General features: G+C 37.2%; 1 non-coding gene across 1 annotated transcript; it reads left to right on the top strand.

The window, feature by feature from the left end:
- The first annotated feature begins 2,727 nt into the window (after window positions 1-2,727).
- On the top strand, window positions 2,728-2,834 carry LOC131222109 (small nucleolar RNA R71). Its single transcript, XR_009159817.1, has one exon. It is a non-coding gene; the product is annotated as a small nucleolar RNA R71 (small nucleolar RNA).
- Window positions 2,835-13,261: the final 10,427 nt, after the last annotated feature.

The following is a 13,261-nucleotide window of genomic DNA, read 5'->3' on the forward strand; positions in this document are numbered from 1 at the left end:
ATCTACCTCGATTCCCTTGGACGAGATGATATGCCCAAGGACAATTCCCTTCTGAACCATGAAATGGCACTTCTCCCAAATAAGTACCAAGTTCTTTTCTTCACATCTTTTCAGCACACATTTAAGACTTTCCAATCACTTGCTGAAAGATGGACCGTAAATAGAGAAATCATCCATGAAGACCTCTAGATATTGCCCCACCATATCAGAAAAGATACTAAGCATACATCGCTAAAAGGTGGCAGGGACATTACATAGTCCGAATGGCATCCTTCGGTAGGCAAAGGTGCCGTAGGGACATGTAAATGTGATCTTTTCCTGGTCTTCAGGGGCTATCTCTATCTAGTTGTAGCCCAAATACCCGTCAAGGAAACTGTAATAAGAATGACCAGCTAACCTTTCCATGATCTGATCAATGAATGGTAAAGGAAAGTGGTCTTTCCTCGTGACGGTATTCAACTTCTTGTAGTCAATGCACATTCTCCAACCAGTAGTGACTCTAGTTAGCACGAGTTCATTATTAGCATTAGCTACGATGGTGATTCCGGACTTCTTAGGGACCACTTGAGTTGGACTCACCCATTGACTATCAGATATAGGGTATATGATACCCACGTCCAATAGTTTAAGAACCTCAGCCTTAACCACTTCCTTCATGTTTAGATTTAGTCTACGTTGTGGTTGCCGAGCGGTTTTTGCATTATCCTCAAGATATATGTGGTGAGTACAAATCGAGGGATCGATTCCCTTGAGGTCCGCTATTGTCCATCCCAGGGCTCCTTTATGCTCAATAAGAGTAGATACGAGCATACTCTCCTGTTCTTTCTCCAGGTGGGCAGAGATCACCACCGGATATGTCTCATCTTGACTTAAATAGGCATATTTCAAATCAGATGGCAAAGGTTTTAGGTCAAGCTTCGGCGGCTTGAGGTTAGACGGTAGAGGCACTACATCGGTTTGTGGCAATTCTTCAAATTGTGGCCTCCACTGGTTAACTTCAAGTACCGGTGCAGTATCAAGCAAGGCGCACGTCTCCCTAATCATGTCATCATCAAAATCATAGGAGTGGGTTAGACATATCTCTAGATGGTTGGAGGATAAGGTTAGAGGTGTCGTATCTTCCACGAAAGAGTCAATTATGTTAATGTCGTGGAAATCATCATCATCCTCTGAGTTGCTGCCGTTATTGAAAAAAATATTTGACTCTAATATCAAATTTCTAAAAGACATAGTCATGACACCATTCCTGCAATTGATAATTGCATTTGACGTGACAAGGAATGGGCGACCAAGAATGATGGGAATCTGAGTGCTCATATTATTGATGGGTTCAGTGTCCAGGATGATAAAATCTACAGGGTAGTAAAATCTATCGACCTGGACTAACACATCCTCAATTATCCCTCTTGGTACACGAATAGAATGATCAGCAAGTTGTAGTGTGGTCAGGGTGGGTTTTATCTCACCCAAACTAACTGTTTGTATACCGAGTAAGGAATTAGATTTACGCTCCCTCCTAAGTCAAGAAGTGCGTGATCAATTCGATGGTTCCCGATTACATATGATATAGTTGGGCTACCGGGATCCTTGAATTTCTGAGGCACGTCTTGCTTCAGGATGGCACTCACTTTCTCAGTCAAGAAGATTTTCTTTTGAATACTTTGCCGTCATTTGGTCGTGCATAAGTCTTTCAGAAATTTGGCATATGAAGGAATCTGTTTCACGACATCAAGTAGAGGAATGTTAACTTTCACTTGTTTCAACACCTCCAGAATATCCTGAGAGTTAGAAAGACATTTTGGTGCAACCAACCGTTGGGGGAACGGAGCAACTGGCTTCTCTAGAAGTTCCGGTTCTAATTTTTGTGGAGCATCACTAGATCCATCATTGTTGTCCTCTTCTAGTTCTTGAGGCTTTTTGAGCCTAACCGGGAGAGTTTTATCAATGATCTTTCCACTCCTAAGAGTGGTGATGGATTTAGCGTGCCCCATCTGATTTGAAGAGCTGGGATCATTAATCTCGTACTGCGGTTTAGGATTGGGGAGAGGTTGTGCGGGAAGCATCCCCTTTTCTATAACTGTCATACGAGAATCTATCTTTTGCATAAAATCTGTAATTCCCCGCATTGCCTGAGCCAGCTCTTGTATGAAATTTTGAACCGGTTCCTCTTGAGGTTTCACTTGATTTGGATTTTGATTGAAGAAACCTTGAGGGGTAGCCATTTGTCCATTCCTCCAACTAAAGTTTGGATGATTTTTCTAACTAGGATTGTACATATTGGAGTTAAGTCCAATAAAAGATCTTTGATAGTTGTTTACGGCATTAGCTTGTTCATTCAACACTCCTCGAAAGGCGAGTATTGTAGGATAATTTTCAGTTGCATGAATGTTACAATCACAGATGCCGCAAACAATTTCATTGACCTTATCCTTCTTTTCTTCCATGGCTTCAACTTTCCTTATGAGCGTAGTCACTTTACACTTGAGATCATCCTCTTCTTTCAAGAGATATAATCCACCTTTCTCCTTTAATTGAGTCGGCCTAGACGTGGTGTTCGACTTTGGGTAATAGTCCCATGATTGTGTTTTTTCAGCAAGACTATCGAGGTAATCCCATACCTCGTCAACATTTTTATTAATGAATTCTCCATTACACATTATCTCGACCATTTGGCACATGGAAGATGTTAGTCCATCATAGAAAAAATTTGTAATGCGCCACATTTCAAATCCATGTTGTGGGCATGAACTGACCAAATCTTTGAACCTTTCCCAACATTGGAAGAATGTTTCATCTTTCTTTTGGGCAAAGTTCATGATTGCTTTTCTGAGGGTAATCGTTTTATGATGTGGGAAGAATTTTTTTATGAATTCCCTCTGCATGTCGTTCCATGTGCCAATGGATCTAGGACGCAGTGAATGTAACCACGTCTTAGCTTTCTCTTTTAAGGAAAAAGGAAAGAGTTTCAGCCTGATTGTATCCTCAGATACATTAGGAAAATATAATGTAGCTATAATCTCATCGAACTCTTTCAAATGTAAATATGGACTTTCTGATTCAAGTCCATGGAATTTGGGAAGGAGTTGGATAACTCCTGGCTTGATGTCCATTTGTCCTGTGTTTTCAGGGAAAATCATGCATGAGGGCGTACTCACTCCCGCCGGTTATAGATAATCTCGTAAAGTACGAGGCGGGGGTGCCTGATACAACTCATTCTCATCTTGGGTATCCTCCACCCTAGGTGGAAGTAGAGGAGGTTGGTCTTCAGCCATAACTTCAATTAACTTAGGGGATTTCGAGTGGTGTCTAGTCCTGCAATGGATAGTCAACCCCTCAACCAATCCTTCTTCAGTTAAGAGACGTCGAGTGTTGTCACGGGCCCACTTGGGCATGAAACACTCATAGCCCTTAATCAAATTCGAAACCTAATCCTAAGAAAAGAAAATCTAAAAAGAAAGAGAGGGTTGGAAAGAAGTTACCAAATTGGAGTCCCTAAGTTAAAAACCTGCAAAATGAAACAAAATAAGTTAGATTCTAAAAAGAGAAGAAGAATCCTTTAAAAGAAAGATAGCAGTAAACTGATTTCTAAAAGAAGGAACTCCTAAAATAAATTAGGAAAGTTCTAATCTAGAAAGTAAATTACTAAAAGAGAATACAAAAAAATAGAGAGTAGAGAGAAAGCTTACCGAATTAGAAATTTATATCTTAAAGGCCTACAAAATAGGAAAGTTTTTAAACAAAAAGTCTACAAGCAGAAAATTTCTTAAAATAAATTAGGAAACAAAATTAGATTTTAAAAGAGCCAAAATTAGAAAGAATTTCTAAAAAGGGAAATAACTAACCTAGTCTCTAAAAACAAAAAGAGGAAAGTTTTTAAAAATAAACTATTTCCTAAAAATAAGAAAATACTAGAATTAGAAAATTTCTAAAATTTAAGCCCTAATTGTAAAAGTAGAAAAAGTAGAGAAATTAGGAAGGAATTACCAATTTAGAAACTTATGTCAGGATCCTACAAAACAGGAAAACAGGTTAGTTTCTAGAAATCAGAAAAACCTAGACCTAATCTTAAACTAATTCTAAAACTAATTAATTTCAGAAAATCGTAGCCGTCAGTCCCCAACAACGGCACCAAAAACTTGTTCACTCCCCAAGTATAGGGTTGTGATGTAGTAATAAACTCGATAAGACCGAGGTCGAATCCCAAGGGACTGATACCTGTACGTTATCTGAAACCAAGTAGAACTAGAACTAGACTAAGATGTGATCTAAACCAAATAGAATTTAAGGAATAATTGTGGAATAATTATCTAAAACTTAAGGAATTCAGAGGAAGAAAACTAGGGATTCAAAGGATCCACTTATAGAGATCAGGGAGATCTTATGCCTGTTCTAAAAATCATGGAAATTAAACTGAACTTCTTCTATTATAATTTTAAAGAGATGAAAGGTATATGAATTAGAATGGATTCCATCATCAAACCATGCCCAGGAGACAGAGTAAACAACAAAATTAAACTAATTACCAACCAATCAACAATGCATGAAAGTTAGGAAGGATTCCGCCATCCGACCATGCCCAGGAGACTATGGTGAACAACAGGGCTTCCTCACGTCATAAACATCAAAAGGAGAAAGAAATACTCAAAACTATCGCAGATCCATTGTAATTTCAGTTACAACAAACCCTTAAAAATAACTGAAAGTATTCCTTTTAATTTGAACAAAAATCAACATCAGTCCATCTAAACAATAGGCACAAGCAAAGTTTCTCCCATCAGATTACAAGCTTCACCTCTTAGCCCTAGCTAAGAGGTTTAGCCCAACATGATTAGGCTAATAACCTTAGGCGTTATAAGAGAAAGAAGAAAAGGAAAAACAACAGCCAGCAAAAATAAGAAAAAGAAAATAAGAACAAAAATATTCCTTTTTTTCCTTCTCCCTGTCTTCATGTTCTAGCCCAAACTCAAGCTAGCCCTACGTCCCCCCAAAGAACCACCTTCCAGCCCAAGCCTTGCTCCCAACTTCACGTCCCAGCTCTCCTTTTTTACTCTTCCCCCCTCCTCCTTTATATAAGCATTCGGGGCCATACTGTGGCTGCTGGTGTCGATGCAGAAGCTCCTAGAAATCTTCTTACGCAGCAACAGGCGGTGCAACAGCGTGTGCAGCAACAGAAAACGCAAAAGGACTTGCGTTTGGATCGAGTTTGCTTGGGCATTCTTCCAAATACCTCAAAAATGACGTCATGGACAGGATTATGGCCACATTTTCAACATATTGGATGGTCTGGATCATGCATCCGACCACCACCATGGACGCACAATGGCCCGAGAAAGCCGAGCGGCGTCCGGTTTTCACGAACGTTCGCAACAGAGCATTCGCTAATGCTTTGTGTGGCCTAGGATCAGTCGTCAAGCCATAAATCCATTCCGACCATTGGATTGGTCTCGCAAAACTGGTCGGAATTGATGTTGTTCGGGTCACATTTAGTGTGGCCCATCAAGAATATCGTTCTACCGTCCAAACTGCGTTGGATGAAGACTCTTCTGAGTATGTGTGCATGGGTTTGGAGCAACTCCTTTTGTACGGTTGGTTCGACCTTCTGGAACGAATGGACGGTCCAGATTGGCCGCGTGATCGAAGGTGGTGGCCCAGTAAATATCAGCCGCAACCCCCTGTTCCAAAATCGCAACAGAGTTTGAATCTGAGAGGGATTCTGCGGGGCCATGGTTGCTGACTGGTTTGACCGGATTCGGTGCATTGTGTGTATCGCTCTGGAGGTGTGCGTGTGCACTGTAGGATGGATCTTGGAAATCCATTCCGCTCATCCACTTTCCCAGGTAATTTAAATGGTTGAGTCCAAAATTAAGACATATCCAGATTTCAAGTGGCCCCACATCAGGATTTTATGGGCTGATCAGTCAGTTTAGCCACTTCCACAGAGATCCGATGGTTGAAATTTGACGTGTATGGTTCATTTATGGTCCTCAGGCTATGTATAAAGTTTCAAGCTGAACGGATGGTGAAAACCCTGTGATTTCGCATTCTGGACCCTTTTTAGGCCACTTGAGCTTTAGTTTCTCGATTTTCTTAGACCCCTGGTGTGTAATTTCGTTGATATTGGTCCCCTGGAGTCTGTCCCTTGCCCTTGGTGTCATCGGTGCGTTAAATCTATACTTTATCATCCTTTTTTCAATCTAAGCTCGTAAGCACCCTCTGCATGTCAAACACGATTAAATTAGCCATTAAACAGTATTATGCTAGTAGATCCAGGTAATAACTGGGGTCTAATATGCAATATTTGACCCTCAACGAATATATGAGCACACGAGGGCCTTATACCGTTAGGCCGCGACTCCCATTGTCCTGTAGTCGGTTGGATAGGGGTGTGGCCTTACCTGCCTGGTATGAGGAGGCATTGTTAGGCTGAGTCCGACCAGCTCGTAAATGGATCCGCTACCATCGGGCTTTGCTGGTGATTGGCTGTCCACAGGCGGGTAGTGAGGTCTCTTATGCTCATTTGACTGTGCGGGTTCTGTAGAGCGACAGTCATTCAGTAGTGTATTGGACCCCGGTGATTTCCTTATGATTGAAAATGTACTTGATATGTGGTTTGGATATGAGCACTACATTACTTGCATCGCATTAGCATTGGGTATGTAAGCCCTTTTATGCATTACCTTGGTATGGCGTCTAGTACTCATTGCATGGTATTCATGGTAAGCCTTGGTAAGGCTAGTGATATTCTCATTAGGCATGTTCTTTCCTTATACCTCTTGCTATTCTTCTGTGCACCATTAACACACACTTTTACCACCCTTTAAGCTTCTATAAGCTTATGCACGATTGATGCGTGCAAGTGATTCTAGACAGGCGTCGTAGAGGCGGAGTGTGGAGTAGAGTTGAGCTTGAGGACTCCAGTGTTGCTGATTTCTCTCTCTTTTCCTATTATCTGATGTATGTCCGTTTGGACCTGATGTAAACTTGTAAAAGTTCAAATTCTTAGTAGATTTTGTGATGTGTGCCGTTTATTATTCTCGGATATACTTGCTGTAATCTTGGGTATGCTCATATTGGAATGATTATACTATTATGAAAATCCTCCTTGTAGGATCCCAAGATCAGAACCTACTTCAGGAGCCGATAATGGGATACTACGGAGGCTGTTACTGCCAGAATCGGCCATTGGGCTCCTTGTGAGTCCGGTTACCGAATTTGGGGCGTGACAATAAGGCTCAACCTCTATAGAAAAATCATTGTTCAAATCCTCTAGAAGACTCATTTATATGAATGCCGTAGGAAATACAACTTTCCATTAGTTGTAGGAAATTCAACTAACCTCCCATCACCTTGGCAACCTTAAAGGAGCAATATATGCAATGTGTTTGATCTTAGAACCGGAGCATTAGCAAAGCAACGGAATCACAATCGGGGGAGCAAAGGGGAGTTTTTTGAAGCACAGGAGAGTATCGATCAAGCAACCTGAGACGATACTACAAAAGGGATTCAATCCGACAAGTTGTCAAGTGTAAGAGTCTGTATACTTTCATTCCTTGTGTATGATTGAGGATAAAAGTTTGTGACCCAAACTTAATTAAGTTCTTATGTAGGGCCTTGGGCTCTTGTGTAGGGCCTAAATCAAAGTTCTTGTATAGGACATTGGTTCTTATGTATGGTCTAAATCAAGTCATTCTGTAGGCCACCAGACACCGGTGCGTAATCGTGCTATCCTATTCCATGCAATTTCAATAATGAAATTAGTAATGTTCAACTTGATGAAGAGCTGGAATGTGATTGTGAGCTTGTGGTCTAGTTTCTCCAAAGATTAATCTTAATTAAGCCTCTATCTAATGATCAAAATATATTGAAATGCTCTAAACATGGTGGTGTTAATAAAATCCACCAATTTGACATGCTGGATTCTATTGTGGAGAATAAGCTCTTTTCAATTGAATGTTTCGACTCTTTAAAATTTCCTTGGCACACTTTGATGATTCTAATGTTGATATCATTAAAGACATAGTGAATGCCTTATAAGATTCTACTTTGGCAATCGATATTGACCGGGGAGAAAATTGTTTTGAAAAGCCTCCTTCCACAAATTTTGAATGTTCACCATTAATGTAATAACCCGAAAATTTGAGTGCAAGTTTACCCATACATAAGAATATATGATTACACTTGTTTAATTGTATATTTGTAAATCTATTAATTTTAATCGTCTATTTATAGTTTAGATTGAATCTAAACCATAGGGAGTACATTTCGACCGTTGATTAATAGGACGAACCATCAAATACCCTAGTATTATTATCTGTAGATTAAAACTTATTGTTGATATAACCTATTACCATTAGATAAAGATATTTGACCATCCGCTTTGAATTTGGACCACTCGATCAAAGTAAACTGCCAAATCTTTATATTCACTCGTTCACACATCAAATTAAAATTTGAATCCGCTCATCTTCTTCTTCACTTATAAATATGCTTAACTTACCATCAAAACTATGATTTAAGCATTTCACACCCATGACACTTGAATTTAACGGTATACATTTCTAACATAAACTATATCAAAAAATTTACTTCATACATATCTATTTGTGAAACCGACCATACAATAACCCATATACATTATTAATATCAAAACTAATTACTTAAATTTTAAACCATCAATCGATCGTCTATCATAGTTGGATATGTCAACTGGGCCATCCAAATGCCTAAATAAATGATCGTAGGGTATACGTCAAATCTACCGGCTAATTTTTTCATTAAATGTATGCAAATGTTATTTTTATTTATGAAGTATTAGAACCAATTAAATAGTATGTTGGTCATTCTTGTGGGATCAAGGCTCAAACTTAGTTTGTTAATAGAGCACACAAATTGGTGGGTCATACTGAAATTATGTCCCTAATGAACGGTGCATTCATACTCTACTTAAGACGAAAGACTCAGCCATAAAAATGGAAAATTGCAATAAGTAGTGTAAAAGGTGTCAGTTTAAATTATTCTAGGAAATTTTTTAATGGTGAACAGGTTTTTAGCTATGATGCGGCCAACCTATGATTCAAATCTATCTCATATTCGGGCCAGTGGCCCAACGTAATCTGACAAAACTGATGAATGGAGTGGATTTTGGTCCACTTCGTTTTAGGTCCCACATCTTAAAAAACAAAGGAAGATAAACATCTGGTCTTTGTATGATAATGGTAATATAAAAAAAGAAGGAAAAAGAGAAAAAAATTGGAGAGAATGTTCCTAGTAGGAAACAGCTTCACCAATTCATCCACACACGTCAACTAATGTTTCCATCATTCACATGTGTATGATGGTAAAAGTAATATATATATATATATATATATATATATATATATATAAGGAGAGAAGTTTCAATGGTAGTTTTTCTTGCTCACTGTATATAATTAAGCGGGCCACTCGAGTACTAGTTCTACTTTATTTTTGGACCCATGTACTAACATGATTAGGCAAAGTGAATGGACGGAGTGGATTTCTCATAACATGTTCATGAATGCCACCAATTGAAAAGCACCTGTATGTATAAAAGTTCTCTGAAACAGTTACCTAATTAATAGCTTTATCCAGCACATAAATAAAGTTTGAAACAAAAACTACCTATTTTCATTCCCTATTCAAGATCGACTATCCTTTATCTTTGGGAGATGCTCCTACTCTTTAATCTGAGTCATTCATGAGTTAATCATAACTGTCTATTAGGTTAAACTCATCCATCCAATCCCAACCATCCATATGGGATTTTTTTGCAAACCCATTGATATAACCATCCCTAACCTTTGAATTATGGACCACATGAACTCTATGGGTCCCATCTGGACCATCCAGTGTCATCAGAATAAAGAAATACAGTGTAGTGTGAAATTTTCGATTAACCCCATTATCTCTTTTGATCAAGAAACTACGACCATATATCTTTTAACAAAAGATTGGAAATTTATCTTGATCGTTGAGTGGGCCATCACATAAGTATCCAATCACGAATCTTTTAACACAAGATTTTATTTGAATGATAAGGATGTAGATCAATCAGAAAGCATTAAGAATATACTGATAAAACCAATACTGGAATCATTTTGTGTAAACTGACACAATTCAATTCATATCTTCAGTTGTTAATGAAGCTTTATAAAAACCTCCATTTTCAAAACATTTCTCAATGGAAAGACAAAGAGAGAGATGAGGAAACCTTAAGTCGCATTTGATACAGGTTGGTGATTGATCTTTTAATTTTATTTTCTCATAATTTAGATTTATTCTTTAGGATCTATGCAATGAACGAGGTAGATTGACCACACTTTCATCGCATTGACCTATTGATGCATATGATGAAAATAGTAAATCTTAGGCGAAATCTTTTACTATAGAGATTAGTGTAGGATCTTCTGGTTGAATTAGACTAGATCTATGTTGACTATATGATTCCTAAGGCTACGATATATCAAGGCCTCAAAATTTGGAGTTATCTGACCACCGGGTGGGCCACATGGATCAAATTAAATTGGGATCATTGCCTTGTATATATGCTAATTCAATGGATTTTTAGATGCATCGGATCCGATCTATATCATTTAAATAGACTTCAGGTTAGATTTGTGATTGTATTCAAAATCTTAGATGGATCTTATCATTGAATGGTCCACAACAATTAAAAAGTATTAATGATTTCATATGATTACTTTTGATCTTAAATGGTTTAGATCTGAACAATCCTTTGGTCGTTCCTAATTTGATTTCATGGAAATCGATGGATGGTTCAAATCAACTTTTTATAAATAATAAAATCTTTAAAAGTTGAAAATAAGAAGAATTCTAAAATGTGCAAATCGAGCATTTAAAGCAAGTAGAATCGGGACGTTGTCAATCGATTGAAGTTGATTTTTTGACCGATCGAACATTTCTAATTTTTTTTCTAAAGATTTTAGTTGTGTAAATCCAAATTTCTGGATCGATCGATGTTCAATTCAATTGAGGAATCTTCAATCAGTCTCGATTGATCAAAGGAATCGATTGATAGAATCCTGGACCGATCTATCATTTGCTGAATTTTGAAAATGGATTAAATTTATAATATACATAATTCACCTTAAATTAAATTACAAATTAACTAATGAAGGTGAATTACTTTGATTCAGTCCAAAGTGGGCTCTATTGAATGAAATGATTGGATCAATTCATGATTTTGTTTACATTATTCATTAGGGGTCCTAGATTCAAACCAGTTCATTTTTTGATGGATTTACCTCTACCAAGTACAGGTGAGTGATCCCAACATGTTTCCTCTCCGTTTTACTTCAGTACTTGTTTGATTGATATGTTGAGTGCAATTCTTTGTATTGGTTTTTTTATTGTATTTGTTTAAGGTTGAAATTAATCGATATGACATGATGAAATATGTGACAACATGTTAATATGATGCATCGATCATTCTCATTCATTGATGTTATGTATAATGCACCTACATTGACTCCTAGAGGCACCTCCTGGAAGACCTATATGTACTTACAGTATTGGGTGACCTAGGGGACCATCTCCGGATGCCATATTATGTGGAAGCCTACCAATATGGTGGAAGCCTACACAGAAAGGGGAGATGTAGGTTGATAGAATCCAACTCAAACATATGGACGGATGTACCCACTTGATGCATTCATGCATCTATGCATCTCATAACATCCATGCGTTTCTATTTTAATTATGACGTGCATGAACCATGATGGGTTCACTCACTAGCCTGACCAGCTAACGTTGTGAATTGACAACCGTACAAAGACGAATGAAACAAGAAATCCGAACCAAGTGCCAAAAAATGAGGACCGATTGCTAGATGAATCGCGGGACCAGTTGCCGTATTTGGCGAAAGATGAACTTTCTATGCTGGATTAACGAATTATTTATGTGTTTATTATTTAGGAGTTTGATTTCTTTATTACATCTATTTGTACATAAATATAATTCATCATTGTTTATGAATTTAATCATGGTGAATGATATTTGCCTTTTTTTTTGTTGGATGAAGTTTTAAATGAGTGGACTCAGCTGATTCATGTTCAGATGATGTAATTTTACATATATAATGATGGAAATAATAAGAATGTAACACAAACATGGATGAATGGATGTTAAATTTGGATATTGTGAACTTAGAATTCATTAAACTGTGCTTCCAAACAACTGTATAAAGAAGGAATTAAGTATGCCCAGTGTACGGGTCATGAGCCGAAACTCGGGTCTGAGGGTGCACACTCTGTATTCAAATTTCAGGGCATGACAATTAAGGGTGGAGGAGCTGAAATCTAAACCAAAGACTGAAACTTCAGATTTATTTGAGACTATGTTGGACAAAGAGAATTTTACTGAATTTCAATTATATGTAACCTCTTATTCACCATGGTCCACTAACACACAACAAAAAATAAAAATAAAATAAAATAAATCTACCACAAGTGAATTCTATACACTTTGGATACCTCAAAATATTGATCAAAGATCTTTTGTTGATGCTGATAAGTTTCTTTGAACGTTCAAGCTCCAAGATATCCGAACCTACTGCAAAATGGACTTTTGGATAATCTTGTTGAAAAGCCCGTTGAGAAATTTACTGAAATATTGGCAAGAAGAGGAAAGCATCTATCAAGAATAGATTTTTTTTCCCTTTGATTTCCTAGATTATGAGTTTTATTGCTTTTTTAGGATTAGTTTATTTTATTAGTTTAATTTAGTTGTCGAAACACCAACTGATAGTAAGTTCGCACTAATATGATGATGCATTTCAGGTACTTTTCATATACTCTTCTTTAATTTCATTTTTATCATATTGCTTTATTGCATATTTATACATTGAAGACAATGTAGAATTTAAGTTGCTAGTAGGGTTTTCTTTGGAAATTCTTCATTTTTTATTAAAATTTTTGAAAATTTGATCTAAAAATTAATCAAAAATTTTGAAATTCTCCATAAACTTAAGTGATTTTGAAGATAATATAGAGTTAAAATGATAAGATACCTAACATTGAGAAATTTTAAAGCCTGAATTTTAATTATTTGATAGATTTCGAAGTTGAGCTTGAAGTTCTTAATTCTTAATTAAAAGTTTAAATATTGATTGAGTAATAAATTTTCACATATCATATCTAACTTACACATTAAGGTTTTAGTTTGAAGCTAAGTATAGGTGGATCCTTACTCTTGCTCCAGTGGTAGACTCTCGGGAGTTTCAACA

This window comes from Magnolia sinica, chromosome 12, assembly GCF_029962835.1.
Source record: "Magnolia sinica isolate HGM2019 chromosome 12, MsV1, whole genome shotgun sequence".
NCBI classification, from domain to species: Eukaryota; Viridiplantae; Streptophyta; class Magnoliopsida; order Magnoliales; family Magnoliaceae; genus Magnolia; species Magnolia sinica.